The sequence below is a fragment of the Equus caballus genome, chromosome 12 (assembly GCF_041296265.1).
Source record: "Equus caballus isolate H_3958 breed thoroughbred chromosome 12, TB-T2T, whole genome shotgun sequence".
NCBI lineage: Eukaryota > Metazoa > Chordata > Mammalia > Perissodactyla > Equidae > Equus > Equus caballus.
In genome coordinates, this window is record NC_091695.1 from 3,060,537 (window position 1) to 3,079,985 (window position 19,449).

The 19,449-nt window shown below is 49.3% G+C and overlaps 1 protein-coding gene across 10 annotated transcripts in view; it reads left to right on the plus strand.

Annotated features, from left to right (window-relative positions):
* PRR5L (proline rich 5 like) overlaps positions 1-19,449 on the plus strand; it is a 146,403-nt gene that overhangs the window by 66,095 nt on the left and 60,859 nt on the right. For 3 of the 10 annotated variants that reach the window (XM_001488316.5, XM_070229317.1, XM_070229314.1), the window contains exon 1: positions 9,341-9,479. The exons of 3 other annotated variants lie outside the window; for them this stretch is intronic. The gene's annotated coding sequence lies outside the window, so the exon portion shown is untranslated. Of the gene's footprint in view, positions 1-8,938; positions 9,055-9,340; positions 9,480-9,551; positions 9,663-19,449 lie in introns of those variants that run through there. 4 more of the 10 variants (XM_070229316.1, XM_023653889.2, XM_070229313.1 and 1 more) reach the window with 4 other exon arrangements.

The window sequence follows — 19,449 nt, forward strand, 5'->3', positions numbered from 1 at the left end:
CTTGCAGATGCCACCTGCTTGCTATGTGCTCACAAGGCCTTTCCTTGGTGGAGAAAGAGAGAGAGAGAGAGAGAGAGATCGATCTTGTGTCTCTTTCTCTTCTTAGAAGGGCACTAACCCCATCCTCATGGTCACATCCCAACAGTCCTACCTACAAATACCATCACTAGGGGTTCAAAACATGAATTTTGAGGGACACAAACAGTTAGTTAATAACATTATGGAAACTATCATTAGATGTTCCTGTATTCTCAGGCAAAGAAGGAAAGAAGGTTCCCAGATGAGCAGAGGATGTGGGTGAAGGTTCTGGAGTGTTGGAGAGAGTGGCAGAGTGAATAGACTAGAGACACCTGCTATGGGTGCTGAGGGGCATCAAGGGCCCAGGAGGGTGGTGGGTGTGAATTTAAAGTGAAACCAGGCAGCGAGGTTGCGTGGATTTCTCCAGCCATGCTTCTACGGATGCAGGCAGAGGGCGGGAGGAGCGTCGGATCGAACACCCCTGTCTTCGCAAAGCAAACACAGTGAAGTGAGAAAAGGGTGGAGGGAGTTAATGTACTAATGGAATCGAATCTGGGTGAGGAAGGAAGTGAGGACGTGCAGGGGTGAGAGTTCATGAAGGCTAGACCATCCCTGGGAGCCAGGGAATTCTGGAGTGAGTGCACGGGAAAGTTAGAGAATGAGAGAGGGTGGCAATAGGAGACGAGAAGGTCAAGGCTGACCATGAGAGTGAGTGGCGTGTAGAGTGGAAGACAAGAACATTGGAGCAGAGGTCAGGGAACTGAGCCGCCAGGACACTGGAAGTGTTCTTTCTATGAAGATTGAAATCACCAAGAATTACGACAGGAGCCACAGCTAACAGGGTGACCATGACTCACGAGCTAAAGCTTCAAGGAAAGAGGGGATAACCCAGGAATCTGCAAGGACCACAACGCGGGGTGGAAGTGAGCAGAAGAGTCTGATGATCCGATGGGGATTTTCAGGGAGGGACTGTGGTGTCAGAGTGGCACAAGGACCAAGGAAAAGAACCACTCTCTCTCACAGCCCAGTGGTGCAAGGAGGGCTGGAGAGAAACCACCCCCACTAGAGAGGACGTCAGGGGAGAATCAGGGTCATCCCAACGGCGGTGCTCGAAGCGTGGTTTGGGAACCCCAGGGAGTCTCCAAGACCCTGTCAGAGATCCATGACTCAAAACCATTTTCATAGCAACACTAAGATATTATTTGCCTTTTGCTCTCATTCTCTCACAAGGGTAGAGTGGCATTTTCCAGAGGCTACATGATGTGTGATAACACAACAGAGTGAACACAGAAGCGGAGAGGAGAATTCTGCTGTCTTCTATTAAGACAGAAGTTAAAGAGATTTGCAGAAATGTAAAACAATGTCTTTCTTCCCATGACTTTAAAAAAATATGTATTGTTCTTTTCCATAAAATATGTGATGATTTTATTATAGCTATTTTAAAATTAATGGATTAATTTTAATGTTTAGTTTCAAGTCCAGTAAGTATTGATAGATATAGCCCACATAAAAAAAGTTCTTTGGGGTCCTCAGTAATTTTTAAGAGTGTCCTGAGCCAAAAATTTTTGAGAGCGACCAATTTACAGCATAAAGGCTAATGGAATGTTCAGGAAAGAAGTTGAAGATATAGGAGATTTTGCTGATGATGGACTCTGGGTTCCATCGCACACAACAGAAGGTTTTGGGGGGTGGGGAAGGGCTGGGAGGCAGATCCAAGTGGGAATGGAGAAGTCATGTGGTGACGACAGTCTGGGGGATTCAGGGCAACCTGGCTTGTCCCATTGATGGAGAGACAGGAACGAAGGCCACGTGGAGGCTAGTCCCGATTACCCGGAGGCAGAGAGTACTGAGGAGGCTGTGAGTGTTGCCAGGAAGCCAGCAGTACATGGAGCCAGTCCTGCTGGGGGAGGTATGGAGCCAGGACACAGCCATCTGATACAGCATTTGAATTCCACTCCCAGGACTAGTCACCTGTCACAAGTCACGGGATGATCCACCGCCCCATCCTGCAGAATCTGAGGTATGTACTGGTTCCTGCGACAGAGGACGTGGTCTGGGCAAGAATTCCCAAGTGGCTGCTACACTGACCAAGGAAAATCAAAGAATTTTTTGGAACAACTTTGAATATTTATTTGAAATGTTTCCCATCCAGTCCTGCCTAAAGGTGCTGAGATGGACTGCATGCACTGATCTTACATTTTGATACAAAAACAGGGATGTGTGGTTTGCTGTGAATGTGTTCCATTGCCTCTGGATGCAAAAGGCCTTCTGAGAGATGAAACTAAACAATCCCTATGTTGATATCCTTGGATGTGGCAGTGGTGAGCAGGTTGATGTATATAGCCAGATTCCAGCATAGCGGAGGAAGTCTGGAGACGCATCTGCACCAATGATTGGCCGGTGGAGGAGCTAGCCCAAAGACTCTTCGGGGCAAGTCTGCCATATTGCACAATTCCAGAAGACACCATTCACACTGCAACCCAAGTGACTGACGTTCCTTGCAGTTGTGTAATGCAGAAGGCCTGATATGAGAACCCTCCCTGTGCGTGTCAATATCTTACCTCCACATTGTTTCCACTAACATCGTTCATCACAGTCCCAACATGTCAATTTATTGCATTTAAAATGTGTTTAAATGTCCCACATTTGGAGAACGTGCTCAAGAAGAGCCTTTATTTCCCCCTCCCACCAGACTTTGAGTAGGGACAAATCAATTTCCCTCTCTACCAGATAATTCTCATCAGCCTTCAAAATATGCCTTACTATTTATTACTCATTTAAAAATACAGGCTTGTGCCGCATAACGTTTTTGTCAACAACAGATCAGATATTTGATGGTGATCCCATAAGATTAGCACCATACAGGCTAAGCGTGTAGTAGGCTACACCATCTAGGTTTGTGTAAGTGCGCTCTGTGATGTTCACACAATGACGAAATTGCCTAACAAAGCTTTCTCAGAATGTGTTTCCATCATTAAGCCACTCACGACTGTCATTAGTCAAACCAACAGGCTTTCTCTTGACCCCATATCCCCCTCCAGGTACAGCCCATTTCTCTGCTCCTCTTCGGAACAAAACTTTCTGAAAGAGTTGTTAGTATTCTCTGTCTCCATTTCTTTCATTCTCTGTCTCTCCTCAGCCCACTCTGATGGGATTTCCTCCCACATCACTCCACTGAAAGGACCCTTATTAAGCTCACCAATGCCCTACATTTTGCCAAAGAAAAGTCAACAATCTGTTATCATTATACTTCACCTTTTGATGGCACTGGACATCCTTGACCGATCCTCCCTTCTTGAAACACTTTCTTTTCTAGGCTTCTGCGTCATACTGCCCTGGATTTCCCCATTTCATTAGCAACTCATTTCTTTCTATTCCTCTGCTGGTTCCTCTTCTTTTACTAGACTCCTCTAGTCTTCCCAACTTCTTTCTGCATCCATACTCACTCTCCAAGGTATCATACCTAATAGTCCATTGGTTTTCAGTACCATCTACATACACTGAGAGGTCTCAAATTTCTCTCTCCAGCCTCCAATGTTATCTCACACATTCAATGTCTGACATCTCTTCTTGGCTCCCCCATCAGGCATTTAAAACTTAACATGGCTAAAGCAGAACGATTGATTCCTCTTGTAGCTTCACTCTCCATCCTGTCTTTCCCATCTTAGTAAATGGCACCACTGTCTATCTTGTTGCTCAAAGAAAAAACTGAAGCATCACCCATGACCACCATCTTTTCTTCACACATCCAATTCATCAGGAAGTCCTATCATCTCTAATTCCATCATGTTTTACAAGCATCATTGCTCTGAACCTAATCCAAGCATCACCATCTCTTCTTTGGTTTCCTGGGACTACATCTTTAGGGTCTGCCTGCCTCACTTTTGCCCTTTTTCTAGTTCATCTACCACGCATCAGCCAGAGATCTTTCTAATGCAGATATCAGATCACATTACTTCCTACCTAAAACCCTCCAAGGACTTCCCACTGTGACCAAACTCTCAGCATGACTCACCAGGTCTATTTCTTGGATCTCAGCTCTCCACCTGTTTGCTATGCTTCAACCATACTGGCTTTTTTTTTTTTTTCTGCTTTATCTCCCCAAGCCCCGCTGAACACAGTTGTATATCCTAGTTACAGGTCCTTCTAGTTGTGGGATACTGGCTTTCTTTTTATCCCTCTAACTTGTCCTTTTCTTGACTCAGGGTCCCTGTACTGGCCATTTCTTCTGTTTGGAATGTTTCTCTGTTCCTATGGATGCCTCTTGTCATCACTTAAGTCTCAACTCCAAAGCTACCTTCCCTGAGAGAGCATCCCTGATGACTCTCAAGAAAGCACTTCTCCTCTTCCCTACTGTCACTCTGGTCCCCACTTCATCCTCGCCATAGTGCAAACTTATTCCCTTCCTGTGTTTCATCCATTTCTACTGTTTGATTTCTGCCCCTTGATGGTACAGACTTTGTCTTTCTTGTTCCCTGTGGCGTCTCCAGTACTTGACACCAACAGGTGACCGGTCAATATTTGCCAGCCAACTGACTGACTTGGAATTGTGGGAAGGAATAATTGAAATCCGTATTATCCAGAGAAAATTCATGTAAGATTGCTAAAGTATTTTTCACTTTTAAGATTTGCTCATTCAAGTTATTCTCCAAGTATATTCAGATTGAATTACATACCAGCCCCTTCAGAGTGGAGGGCAGACTCCTCCTAATACCGAAAGGCAGAAAAGAAAGTAGAAACCAACATACCACAAACACCCTCTTGCTATCAAAAAAAAGGATGAAAAGGACAAAAATAACTTTTTGTTTGTATCATCCAAAATTCTTCTAGAAACAAACTTCAAGTTTCTCCATTTTTCTACTGTGGAAGTTAAAAAGAAGGCAGAGGGACGGCAAGATTCTTTTCGTTTGTGTGTTGTCTTCCTGCTGTGCCAAAGGTCGCTGATTTTACACCCCAGTGTTAAATGATGCTGAGCTTACTTCTCAAATGCTCCTGTTTTTATGGATGGTGCAGTGCTGTGGACATCTATCTATCGAGGGCTTACGCAAGTCCTATATCTAGACTGGTGCTGATCATGAGTAACTACATTAACTTACTTTATGACCGGAGCGCTGAGGACTGAAAAATTGTTTGTTCTAACCCTGCAGGTGCCTGGGGGACCTGTCTGTGGTCCTCACAAACGCTGTACCAGCCATTAGCAACAGATCTTGGATTTTCAGGGCCTCATTTTTCCATTCATGAAAGGAGAAAGCCTATGGAAGGATGTGATGCTTCTCTTCATTGGAATATGACAATCTTACGACATGGTATGAAACATGGAGGTGTCATGGAAGGAGTTCTGAATGGAGATCAGAGCTTGAACACCTGAATTCACCAGGCATTTATTTCACACCTATTGTATAGCAGATCCTTAGGGCATTAAATGCTATGATTCTGTAAACTGAAATGATTTAAATTATTATTCAGAAATGGGAGCAATCGGCCCAAGAGGGAGTAGAGGCAGTACCTGAGCACCGAATCGGCCTCGGGAATCCCTGCCCTGTCCTTTCTTGCTACTGCATAACTTTGGACAAGTCACCTAACCCCTCCTGAACTTGGTCTGATTAGGTTTTTGGAAATAGGAATGAGCAGTGGGGATGGGGGGCGGGGCAGGCACTGTCATGGGAACAAAGAAAAGGGGAACGAGAGGCCTCTGGAACAGCAGGAGCTGGAATGTGGGGTGATCCCAAGGCAGCCCCGGGCAGGCCTCTACTTCTCCCTGCCTTCTTGTCCACTTGCCTCCATATGCACCTCATGGCTTCCTTTATCTCAGGAGTGTGCACATTCTGCGATTCCAAGCAAGGTTTTGTTTAAAAAATGGGTTCCCTTGCCAGGGAGAAAAATGGTCTGAACCCATGCCATCCTCTTGCATAATTCCTGCTTACTCATGGCTCCGGCCCCTTCGAACTACGTGCCAGCATCCCTTCTCTCACCGTGTCGGGGGTGGCAGAAATGGGAGAAGCAGGCTGGGAACACGAGGCACAGGGAGTAGGGAGTGGCTGGGATCGTGGCAAACTGGAGCCTGCTGCCCCTTCTGCAGGAGACAGAAACATTGCCATGCTAGGTGACGGTGGCCGTGCAGCTGGTGGCGTGAACAATGTCAGGTCTCCCAGATTTTTCCAGTCATGTTGGAAATCCTTATTTTTACCTAAAGTTTTCTGATTTTTACATGTTGGTAAGTAATTTGAAAAATGTTGACACTGTGGAGTTCAAGCAATATACATCTAGCTGGTCCACAGACAGCCAGCCTGCAGCTTCTAGAATCTACAGTTCAGATAAAGTCATGCCTTTCAGCTTTTCTGGAGGGGTATTAGCTCTGTGTGTGTGTCTGTGTGTGCGCACACTCCAGAAATGGAATCTGATTGGCCCAGTGTACCTTTTTGGGACCAGAGTTTGTCAGAGAACAAATCTGTGGATTGGCTGGCTGCATTTGGGTCAAGTGCTCACCCCTGGTCTTAAAGGGGCTGCCTAAGGCCTACCCTTTCAGCAAGGGTCTTGATTGAGCCAGTGTTCATTTCAGAGGCTGTGACCATGGCATCCTGTGTACCTGAGAGGTCTAATGAAGACCTAGAATTTCTTTCTCCTCCAAACGAATGTTTAAGTAGAATGATTTGGATTGGTTTCTCCTAACAAAATTTTGTTTCTTAGTAAGAAAAGGCAACGCCCCATTGACATTTAGTTATAATTTCGGTAAAAGTTTGGGTGGTGACAAGTATAATATATTGGTATCAGTGGTGCTTAGAGAGAAGCTCTGATTTACACCAAAATGCTTGCTACTTCTCACTTTAAGAAAATTCTGTTTAAAAAATTAGCAACTGTTGGGGTTAGAAGCGACTTTAACTTCTTTACATCTCCCTTCGGTCCTTGAGGACTCTCTTAGGGCACCCCCACCCGGCTGGTACCCGCCCATGTTGTGGCACTTCTTCCAGAGGGAGCCTCTTTTACCCTTGGACAGGCCTGGTGATTAAGTGTCTTTCTTATTGCACAGTGCCCAACCCACCATAGGCAATCACTAGAGTGTGTTTGCTAAAAGAACCCGTGCATGGATTCATTCCTACACATTTACTGCCTGCACACTATGTGCCAGGTATTGTTTTAGGACCTTGGGCAACAGCAGCGAGCAGAACAAATCCATGTTCTTGTAGAGCTGATGGTCTAGCCTGCAAGGAGGAGGTGGTGGGAGAGAGAAGAGAAATTTTGTTTAAAAAGTAAATCATGCAATATATTCCAAGGTGACAGATGCAATGGGAAAGAAGAAAAAGCAGAACTGAATGAGAGGGACTGGGAGGGAGGAACCAGTTACAAGTTTAAATAGACCGAATAGGGGAGGCCTCATTGAACAGAGGCTGGAAAGAGGTGAGGGAGTGAGCAATGCAGCCTGAATGTTCCCAAATCGGTCTTTCGGCAGCCGGGCAGAAACAGCGCCCTTTTCACTGCCCAGCCCTGCAGGACAATAGGAGTCACAATAATAACTTAATATGTGTTGAGTCCTAGCAGAGAGTCTAAGTGCTGTCTCTGGATGAACTCATGAAATCCTCAGAACAGCCTTAAGAGATAGCTACCACTTTTTAAATTTCTACTTATTTGTTTTTTATTTTATAGAGGTCACGTTGGTGTCTAGCATTGTGTAAACTTCAGGTGTACATTCTTACACTTCAGCTTCTGTAAAGACTGCATCGTGTTCACCACCAATAGTCTAGTTTCCATCCGTCACCAGACACACATGCCCCTTCACCCCTTTCACCCTCCCCCACACCCTTCCCCTCTGGTAACCGCCAATCTGTTGTCCTCATCTACGTGTTTATCTTCCACATGTGATAGAAATTGTGCTGTGTTTGTCTCTCTCCGCCTGGCTTATTTCACTTCGATAGCTGCTGCTTTGATCCCGGTTTTCACAGCAGTAAACTGAGGCATAGCACAGCCGGTAACTTGGCTAACGTGCGGTAGCCAGTAAGAGGAGGAGATGGTATAGAAACCTTGACCCACCAGCTCCAGGCTTTGGCTCTGCAGTCCTGGTACAGCTGCCCTGAAGACATGCCTGCAGCCCCTCCCCGCTCACTGCACCCCAGCTCTCCTTTCCTGGGCAGCCCCGAGCCGCCCCTGTTTCTTTGTAGGTGATTCCTGGGAGGAGATTGAAAGTCTCTTCATCATCCTGGGGTTTGTGCTGAGAATACTTTAGTTGATCTGAAGTGGGGCACTTTACCTAAGTGAGGCACCCAGAGCTCTAGGAACTGGCCCCCTTGGGCACACCCTGACCAGCAGTCCTTGTGTAGGTTTTGGAAGGTCACAGTGACCAAGATACAAACAAGTTTTTTCTCAGTTTTGACATAAAAAGACACATACATCTTTTCTTCAGCAAATGTCACTGTGGTTTCAAGGCTAAGTGTGATGTGTAAGCCGGCAGCATTTTTAAAGTATTTCCTGCTCAACCATAGGTTGAAATGATGCAAGCCAGTGAGTCCTGAAAACAGCTGCATCAAATTCTTAACACCTGCAAAAAAAAAAAAAGTTTTGAAAATAATTTTACATTGTTTTTAATTTAGGGATTGGTTGGTTTTCTGTTGTTTCAAACTTCGAAGGGCCCTCCAACCTTCTGTTGCAAAGAGAACTTGGCAGCTTTAAGAGTCTGCAAATCTGAAGGAGAGACTGCACTGGGATTTTATTTGACTACTGCACTTAGCTCCTGAAACCAGCCTGCGGACTGTTTCTTAAAACAACCCAAGTCCCAGGCTCCAGACCTCTAGCGAGTCCTAGACTCACCCCCTTGGTTTCTTGGTAGAGTTTCCCCTCTTGGGGGGACGGGGGCGGGGACGGGGGCGGGGACGGGGGGGAACCCCGCGGTGGAGAGGGGGCGTCTCGTCCTGTGTGAGGGAAACGCAGCACTGGGTTCCCTTGACCTGTTGCATCCTCCCGGCTTCTCAAGTCAAAGAGCTGGACTTCCTGAAATTGTTAAACTGCCCGTGAGCACAGGCGCCCCCTCCCCCCACCCCCAGCGGGGTGAGAGTTGCTGCAGGGGCGGAGGAGTGGGATGGAGTGGGATGGAGTGGGATGGGGTGGGGTGGGGTGGGGGCCGTTGGAGAGAAACTAAAGCGATGAGCACAGGACAGGAAAAGTGGGAGGAGGAGGAGGAGGGGGAGGAGGCCGTAAGATGAGAGAGGAGGGAAACGTGTCACCAGCCCGGCTCGGGGAGCTCCGCGGCCGCCGCGTTGTTGACTTGCGCCGGAGAGGACTCCAGGCTGGACCGGACCCCGCGGAGGGCAGAGCTGGGAGAGGAGGGCGGAGGGAGGAGGGAGAGCTGGCAGAGCGCGGCGGCGAGAGCCATCCGGGGCGCTTGTTCCTGTCTGGGGAGAAAACTTTCTCGGGAAGACCGGAAACTTTTTCCTGGGCGTTCGGAGGCGAGCAGCGAGTGTGCGCGACTCAAGGTGACTCACCCCGGGGACCCCAGGGGAGTGAGGGAGGAAGTCCCCGGGAGGGGCTAGAGTCGTAGGCTCAGCAATGGCACAGAACTGGGAACAAAATCGCCAGGCACGCCAGGCGCAGTCCGGCGGGACACGGGGAAGGGGGGCTTCACATTTTAGCGCAACCGGGTGAGGACCCCCGCGTGGGTAAGCATCTTCCCATCGATCGGACGCTGCTGGCAGGCGTAGAGCACCGGACTCGAGCCCACCGTGGTGCGGCCGGGGGAAGCCACGCCTGCGCCCGTGGCTTAGAGGGGGCGCGGGACCGCTGTGAGCGGGAATGGGGGATGCCGCCGATCGTGGGACCCAGGCTGAGCCAGGAGATCGAAAAGAAAGTTTGCTTGGCTGTCTCTCTCGTTCTCCCGCGGCCTGAGGGGCAAATCTAAAGAGCTGCCCTACTCGAGCGCGGGCGATTCAGCGCCCCGAAACTGCCCATCTTTTCCTGCCGTTCCCCTTTCCCGGGGGGAGCGTGGGCGGAGGGGGCAGCGCAGGCAGCCACTTTGTGCTCGCTCCGCCGACCGGGGCGGGCCGGGCGCAGCCTGGGGAGACCCGGTGGCATCCCCTTTCCGCTTCATCTTTCCCGCCCGCCCTCCGCCTGGCAAGGCTTTCCCTGCGCGCCTACTGTGCGCGCACGGCAGGCTCACTGCGCGCAGGGGGCGCTCGGGGGCCCCGCCCCAGCGGCTCGGACCCTCCCTTTCTAGTTCTCTGCCCCTTTTCTTAGGGGCGGCCGCCCCGGGTCGGACCAGGCTGTGTACTTGCAAACCGTGCTTCAGGAATTGGCTCCGGGGTGCCTCCCTGGCTGGCAGTAGGGTTTTCCCCCGGTTCTACCCAGCCCCCGCCCTCGGTCACATGCCGCCACCTCTTCCCCCGCGGTGCCGGGAGCCCGCGTTTTGTTTGTCAGCAGTAAAGGCGGTGAGTATTTATAGACGCCACTGCAATCCTGCGGTATGCAAGGTTTCAATTACTGCGATGCGCCCCACGAGACGGAAGGCTCACGCGCGGCGGCTCAGCGGCGCGTCTGCTCCCGGGACCCGCATGGAAAAAGCTCGGGCTGGAGTCTCCGGGCATCCCTGCTGGGGCGGAGTTCCGGACCTGTTGCCCAGACGATACGTGCAAATTCAAATACCCCATGCAAAGGACCAAAGCAGTCAAGGACGCCAGCAGTCCTGATCCTCTCCATCCTCCTCCCGCCTCCCCCACCAAAGGGTGTTCGCTGATCCAGCCCCGGAGACTGCCCTTTTTGACCTCGCTTTGCTCATCCTCACCACCGTGGGTTGCAGTCATGACATTTCCTTGCCCTACTTACTGCAGAATGTCATAGTGCTGCGCTCTGGTGAATCGCTCTGGGCTGGAAGGCTCTGTTATTGACAACGTGGAGCAGCAAGTGGGTCAGGAGGGGAAATGGAGCTTGCAGAAACTGACGCAGCCGCGTTTTAAATGCAGCCCTGGTGAGGTTCCGGTCCACCCAGAGGGGCGCAGCGCTGCTCTCTGTGGGACCTGGCTGTGGGTCTTCTCTGGTTGCAGTCCTGAGCCTTAGAACCCGACCACGGGTGCTGTTCGCAGCGTTTTCTGTAGAATGCAGCAGACAAGGGAAACATGCTCGGTCAGTCCACAAAGTAGTCTTTGGTTTTCCCAACCCCAACTAATGTCCTGTCAGTGTTTTATTGATACTTTTAACAGCTAGAACCATTAATACTGTTAAAAAAAAAAAAAAAGGCCTTAGAAATAAGCTAGTCTGGCGTATTTCTCAAGAGTTTAGACCAGCTTGTTTCTCAATGAGGAGACCTCATTTCTTTCAGATCTAGAGGGTCGTGGATGTATATTTATTTCAACGGGTGAGATTTCAGTAATGTCTGTGTTTGGCCATTACAAAAATAATCCCTTTATTTAAAAAAAGGGGAGGGGGCAAACATGTCTTGAGGTCTTATTATGTCTTAAACTGGGCACTAAGAGACTTTGATAATGTTATATAATCTGCACCAAAACATCGAAGAGGCGGGTACTGTTATATCCCCATTACATGGATGAGCCCACTGAAGGTTAGAGAATTTAAATAATTTGTCCGAAGTCACACCCACAGGGGGAGCTGAGAATGGGCTCCAGCTGCTTAACTCGGGCTTGTAGTGCAGCCTGTGCTGGAGATGTCTGTCCCCTCCGTTCCCCACTTGTTGGTGAGATCATCTTATAGTTGATTAGCTTGGTGCCTTCTTTCTTTCTTTTTTAATATCACAGAGTGGCTCAATTAATGAAAAAAAATCCTAATCTCGTCTTTAGAAGACTGTTACACTGCTATCTGAATTCTATGCTTATAATCCACACCTAGATGTCCTCATCTTCAGCTTGTTGATTGACAGTATGTGTGCAACGTTTACACCAGTTATCTGTGGGAAATTGAATTCAGGAAGGACTTCCTGGTGTCTTAATTATTTCTCTTTCCTAAGGGTTTGTAGGTGTATATTTCCCGTGATCATTCTTTTTGTACTGCCTTGTACGAGGTGAAATAGACTGACATCTTTCTTGAATTGCAGCTGTTTTCTTTTTTATCTTTTTGCAGAGCTAGACCAATGCAGAATTGAGAAATAGAGCGTGACCTCTCTGAAGGATCCTGCATGTTTAACACGTCGTTCAAACTTCCTTCTCTAGAGCTGCCTCTCTGTCTGCAAGATGGAGATGCTGTGAAAAGCAGTGCTTGTAGAAAGTATCATTTGTTAACAAGTCGGTGCGAATTAACGTCTCAGCTGCGGAAAGTTGGGAATAAAATGTTTTGTGGGTTTTGTAGGTGGAGCAGGATTAGGAATTTGGGAACAGAGAGAGCGGTTCCCTGATAAGCAGAGGCCCTGTTTTCCAAGAGAAGACTCCACTTTGGAACCAAGGAGGTTAGGAGCATAGATGCAAGGCAACGATGGGGCGTCAGAGGTGAACTTGAGTTCATTCACATTTTTGTCGGGTTGTGGATCCAGGCTCATTTTGAAACTTGTGCAGTTAAAACAAACCAGCCAACTTATTTATTGAGCAACTACTGTGAGCCAGGGACAGCCATAGTCATGTTATTTCAGTCTCCCAACAATCTGAGCAGGTGGATCTTCTTTTCTCTATTTCAAGATGTGAAAACAGAGGCTTAGAGAGGTTAATTACTTCCCTGATGTCACACAGCCAGTAACTTAAGCCCCTTGTTCTTTCCAGTACATTTTGTATTTATTCAGGAAGGCCTTCCTTGAAGAATCCAGAGTCCCCAAGAAGATCCTAGTGGTTCCCTGGAAGTTTCTGGATCAGAAGTTGATACCAGAGCAGTGCAGGAGCTCTAAAATGGGGGCGGGGGTGGCAGTGGAGGAACCGAGGGAGAGTCTGGATAATTTTGACAGTGGTAACTCCGTGGAAGGAGGAGAGGCCCTGCAGATACTGTGTGTGTAGAGAACTCCTAGCACTGGGCTGGCCTGGGACGGCGGTCACACTGCAGAGCGAGGCCTGGAGACTGGCACACCAGCGAGGTGCCCAGAGGGGAAAGCGGGGGCGGGCGTATACCTCCCTCCCACCCCCCCGCCCCAGGCCTTCTGTTGGAGACGCCTGGTCAGAATCCCTGGTTAGAGCTGGTGCACATTGGGGAGCCAGAGAGGCCCGTCTCCATTGTAATTGGCCTTGGCCCTTTGAGGTAATAGTCGCCAGTCTCTCTCTCTTTATTCTTTTCTTATGTTTTGCCAGTTTATGGCCTTTGTAGATCAATCCTTGGATTTCATTTAGAGGAGAGAGAGAGAGAAAAAAAAGCAAAGGTTAGTGATTATCTAAATTGGATTAAGTTCTGTCTAGCAGCGTTTAAAGAAATACTGCTTGCTCTCTAATTACCATCACCTAGGCATTTAAAAGGTCCATTAAATTTAAGCTGACTTTGTTTTTTTTTATCCCCTGATAGTTCCAGCTCTAACATATTCTGGGATTTTGCTTTTTTGTATTCTTCAAATGTGTAGGGGACATTCTCTGCCTCCCCCTATAAAAATAGGACATTTCTGTAGCAGGATAATAAATGATACCATGATATACTGGCTTTATTAACAAGCAGAAGCTCCCAGCCAGGTTCAGCCAGCTCTGGAGGCCTCTCCAGAGCAAACCAGTTGACTGAGCTCTTGGTCAGAAATTTCGAGACACCTGTGTGACGCTTTTTGTTTGGAGGATGGCTCACCCATTTTTTTTTTCTCTGTAGTAATGGATAGGCCTAGAATGAAAATCAGCCCCCTTTACTCTGTTTGAGCTTTGAATAGAAAATATATGCGTGTTCCTTATCAAAGTGGGTGTGTGCGCTTTGGGGCTGGGACCAGGGTGAGGCAGGTCAGGCGTCAAGGGTGTGAAGGTTAAGGGCATAAGCTGAGGGAGCGAGCCTAGGTGTGCTCAAGCATGAACTGTGCCCAGAGGGTTCTGGAGAGCCGTGGAACTCACCAGAAGATCTCTCTCCCTCTTTTGACCGTGGCCTATGGGAAAACCTGGTCAACATGTGCCCTAGCCACTGCCCAAACAACCTGTCATCGTTACTTGTGTGGTTCATTTGTGTGTGATCACACGCTACCTGAAATCGTGTGTTTACCTCTCTAGGCCTTCATTTCTTTCTTTCTGGTGAATTTTGAGGTTTAAATAGAAGATTTCTCTCACGCACTCATCAGTCTTCTAGTTTCACTTTAGCTGGTTGCCAAACGCCAGCAACACCTGCAGTTCCTTGTCGATCTCCTTACTTGTTCCAGAACTTTCTCCAGCTTTGCTGGTACTTTTTGACCCAGCTGAGTTCTGTGTTTTGTTGAAGGCATCTGTGACAGTAGTTAGGTTTCTAGTAAATTCTAGGATTAAGAGACTACCATTTGGGCTCCCTCACTGTCCGGGAACTAGAGTATATGTTGGCTTAAGCTGAGCCTGGAGAATACCTGAAAGAATGTGTTTTTGTCTCCTTCCCAAGGACTGGGGCAGCCATCCAGCAAGGGCTCTGATGTGCGTCTGTGTTATTCTGAACTGAGCTGCCTCAAACCCTGTCACAACCTGCTCGTGACCTCAGCTGTGTAAATCCTCCGTGTAAACCCTTTTACGCTTGCTGTTTAATTCTAAATACTCCTCTGGAACTGGTTCAGCATCATTCCCCAGCTGTCTCCGGGAGAGACCACGTCAGCGGCTGCCGTCATGCTGGGGAACTCTGCTGCAGCTTGCTGGCTGCCGGAGTCCCCCAGAGTGGGGGCCGTATGGCCACTTTCACTGTTAAATATCTGGAGGCAAAATTAGTGAGTAAACAGTAATCCTTTGTGGTGTTGTGAGATAGTTTTAAAAAAAAATTCTTGGACAACAAGACTTCTGGCTTCAGAAAGGCCTGGAAGACACCCCCAAAGGTTGGTACCCACTGTGCAGAGAGGAGAGTTGTTGGAGGAGTCCACGTGTTGGTCGTAACTGGCATCTCCGAGACGACACAGGTCAGGGAATTGGGATCTGCAATCTGACTGTGACGCTGCCATGGGCAAGCTGTGTGACCACAGGCAAGTTGCACAGTTGTTCTGGGCCTCAGTTTTCCTGTCTACAGAATAATGAGATTGGCCCACTGCCAGGGTTCCTTTCTGTTCTAGAATTCCGTGATGGCCGAGGAAGCATGGTCTCTGCTTCTCAAAGTGCATGTGAATTGCCTGGGGTTCTGTTCAACCAGAGAATCTGATTCCAGGGGGCTGGGCTGGGCTGGATATCTAAGGAGCTCTGGGACATGGTAATTCTCTGATTCTCGGATCACGGTTTAAATCACCAGACACTTGAGGCCAGGTCAGTGTGGACCTTGGCCCTATTGACGTTTCGGGCTGGAGAATTCTTGGTTGTGGGGGCTGTCCCTTGCACTGTAGGATGTCTCATAGCATCCCTGGCCTCCACCCACGAGATGCTCGTAGCACTTCCCACCCGCGCCCCCACAGTTGTGACAACCCCGAATGCCCCCAGGCCCTGCTGACTGTCTCCTGGGGGCAGGGGGTGCAGCGTCACCCCAGGTTGAGAACATTGCGCTAGACCAGCGTTGTCGAGCCTGGCTGTACATCAGAATCGCCTGGAAGAGGTCGAGAAAGTACAATAGCCTGTAGTTCTTCTCTTTGAACTTCTGGAAAAGCGCAAGTTCTCACCCTAAGTCCGGGTACCATCCCTCCCTAGCTGTGGGACTGTAGGCATGCTGCTTATGTGCTCTGACGCGAACTTCTTCACTTCTGGAATAGGGGTAATAATGATGCCTCGTCCATGGGGCTGCTGGGGAGATCGAATAGAAGGCCTGAGGGTGACCTTGGAAGCTGGGAAGTGCTGTGCACACCTTAGTGGTTGAGTGTCATACCAAGGGCCCCTGGAGTTTTGTTTTATTGGTTCAATTACCTTGTTTGTTCTTCCCAGGGCTGGATTCTCTTCCCTCAGGCCTGCCTCAGTGACCTTCACACTCTGTCATCATCGCTCCAGCCCTCGTAGTTCCGAGTTGTGCCTACTATTTACTCCGGTCACTCAAATGCAAGGGTCCCAAACTGGCAGCCCGGGGGCCAAACTCTGGCGACGGACATGTCTTGTTTGGTTTGAAAAAAAAAAGATTATTTTTTCCAGTATTTAAAAGTTGAGAAATTAGACATAAACTCAGATTTCTAACTTTTCTTTAAAAAACAAAAAGAAGACTGAGAGTTCTCTTCAGTTTGGCGCAGCCCCACTTGGCCCTCTAACCGTGGTCATGTTCCCTGCCTTGGCTCCCTAGGCATCGAGTTTGCCATCCCTGCTTTGGGCCTTCCTGTGTTTTTCCCTAATTATGACCAGATTACTATTCTCTGTCTTTTTTTCCTTTATTACTGGTAGGACTGTACCTGGTTCATCTTTGTGTCCAGGCTCGTAGGTGCTCACAGGTATTTCCTGAAATGTGATATTTTCGTTCTATCCTTGCCTGTCCCACATGAAAAAGGGTACTTGAGCTTTACCTGTGAAAGCTTGTTTTTCCTTCCTCGAGTTTCCTTTCCGGTCTCCAGTGTCCGTATTCTTTAGAGGAGAGGACAAGAAAATGGAGACCGGGTATGTTGTGTTTTTCAGTTGACTTTTCCTTAGCTTTGCCTTGTAATGCGAGGAGGCGATTTGAGCTTTGTCTCAATCTTGTCTCAGCCGCCCATCTTCGGTGACAGCCCTTGGGTCCAGCTGAGTGCCTCCTGTGAGCCCCTGAGCCCCTAGGGCAGGTGCTTTGCCCCCTCGCCTCCAGCTTCCTCTGCTCAGGCCTGGCACCCAGCGGACCCTCTGACGTTTGACTGTCGACGGGGCTTGAACTCACGACCTCTGTGAAACGATCAGCTCCTGATGGCCCCTTCGGTCTTCTTTGTGCTCTTTCTGTTCAGTGCTCTTTGTGCCTGGCTCCGAGACACGGGGGAAGTTTCCTTCCCTTCCTCTCCTTTGCTTATGAAAAAACCTTCCTCCTTTCCTGCCGTGAGAGAGTGAAGCTAACTTTTAATCAATAGCACGTGTGAATCTAAAGCACATTCCCCACACTGAACATTCTTGTTGGCTGCCAGACAGTAGCTTCTGACCGCTCTGTCACCCACCAGGCTGTTATCTATGCTCCATGTCAGAAATGTAATTGCTCACCTAATGGTCAGTCTCGCTACCGCCTGTGTCTAGACTTTTCTGTTTATCATCTGCCGAATCACTCTGGAGGGAATTCATCAGCCACACCCAAACAATTTGCACTCCCAGAAACTCGATACTTAAAGTGGGGCTCATACGTGAGTAAATAAGATGTGTGGTTATCCCCTAGGGTTTTGCTTAACTCGTACCAAAGGGGGGCATCTCTCTGGTGGTGCTGCTGTGGTTTGCAAGCCAGGGTGGTGGGTGAGCATGACATGATGAAATAATTGCTGCTAGGTGGCTCTGCACTCTCGGCGCTCTGAGTCCTGTGGACACGCAGCGAACACTGTTCAGCAGAGATAAACACAAGCCTGCATCCTGTTTGCGTCAGTGTTTACTATTGCACACATTTGGACTCCAGACTCTTCTCTCTGCGCTCGGTTTCCAGGGGTGCTCAGGGTTGTCTCATTCTCCCTGTTGAGCCCCTTCCACAGTCTGAACTTGACCCTTAACATTTTCTTGCTCGTGGGAGTGTCTGCTCCCTGGCTGGCTTTTGTCCCCTACAAGTTGTGAAGTTTGGTCCGTAATGAAAACAAGCAGCACGGCGCTTCAGCGGGCGCCTGTCCCCTGCCAGCTGTGGGCTCCGCTGGCCGCCAGAGGCACAGGACCCCTCGCTGAGCGGCCCAGGTCTGGCTCCCGTGCTCAGGAATGCTTAGGCGCATCCCAATTCGGTCAGCCGGAAAGAGAGTTATTCTGGTCCCTCAGAGATGGGAAGGCTGCTCTTCCTGGTGGCCTGGAAGTCCACATTTCAATCCATCACTCAGAACTATTTATGGGCACCTTCCATGTGCCCAGCACTGTGCTTGCAGCCCGGTACGCAGTGAAGGAGATGGCAGGGCTTTTGACTTTAAGGAACTTCCGTGCTGTCTGGGCTGGTCAGACAGTAAACAGGTAAACACGACGACTTCGGCTCGCTTGGTCAGGGTCTTTTTGTAAAAGGAAGAGTGCTCCCTGCCCGGGCGAGGTAAGCGCTGCAGGTGGTGTTCCAGAGGGAGCCCTGGGTGGCCGTCAGCTCTCTCCTCTGTGTGGGGCAGACACGGGGGTTGTTTAAAACAGCGGGGTTAGGAGCTCAGGCCCTGGAATCAGACAGGATCTGACTCTTGGTTCCTCTTACTAGCCTTTGGACAAGTTGATTCCCATGCTTCAGTTTCTCCATCTGCAAAATGGGAATAATAAAATCTACTCCTCGGTCGAGAGTGGAAATGAGCTGAGATGAGAGATGCAGAGCCTGGGCGCCTCCTGAGGGCCGTGGCCAGCCTCTGATGGTGGTATCTTCCTCAAGACAATAAGTGGTTGTGGCGGGCAATTTGACTTTCAAAAGGGGCTCACCGCTCTTGAAAACCTCCCTGTGACCGGGTAAGGGGGGGGGGGTTCCGAGGCATTTCCCAGCTCGGCTCAGAGGCTTTGGTTTGCTGTGTTTCTTTTAGTGAAAGCTGGGCGCTGCCAGCTGGCTCTGTCTGTCTGGGTGTGTGTTAGTGTAGCGGGGCGCTTGTGGCTCCATTGAGGAGTCGGCGGTGGGGCAGGAGCGGGGCTGGCTAGTTAGGAGGCTGGTCCCCAAGAGGGCGGGTTCTGGGTTTGCGCTGTGTCTGGGTCTAACCCCCGCCTGGTCTCTCGAAGGTGCCTGGTTCCGGAGGGTCCTCAGGGTGGGGGCTGAACGCAGGCTGGCGATGCTGAGAGAGAATCGTGGCCTTCAGCTACGCCAAGCCAAACCCTTCATGAATGGATTGGTCAGCAGACCCAGGGAAGGGCAGTGACTTGCCTGAGCCCACAGCCCACAAACCACGGGCTGCTTCGTGCAGGCTTACGTTACACCTGGCTTGGGCCCTGGGTAGAAGGGTGAGAAGTCTGGTGGTCATAGCTGGGATGGGATAAAATAAAGGTCACAAACCTATATGTTAGCCCCCTAAAGTGCTAGTCGGCCTGATGAATTAAGTTGCCAACACTTACAAATCAGGTGATGCCACATTTTTTAAAATCTGGATTTTTGACTTCTCTTAGATCTGGGAAAACTGGGCTTGTCTCCTGAGATGGCAGAAACCAGGTTGGACTGAGCAGTGGCTGCCTCCCTCAGCCTGGGCCGGCCCTGCCCACGCCCTGCCATGCTCCGGGGCTGGGCCTCCTGGCCAGCGTGTGCTGCACGGGGCAAAAAAGGAAAGGAACTGGCTCCTCTTTTCGTCTTTTCTTACTGGGGTTTATTTTCAGGCCCATATGTCCTTGCACAAGCAGCTCCTGTTGTCAGTAAGTCCTGAATAAGTAAATTTGTGTTGAATGAATGAATGAATGAATGGGCTGTAATTGA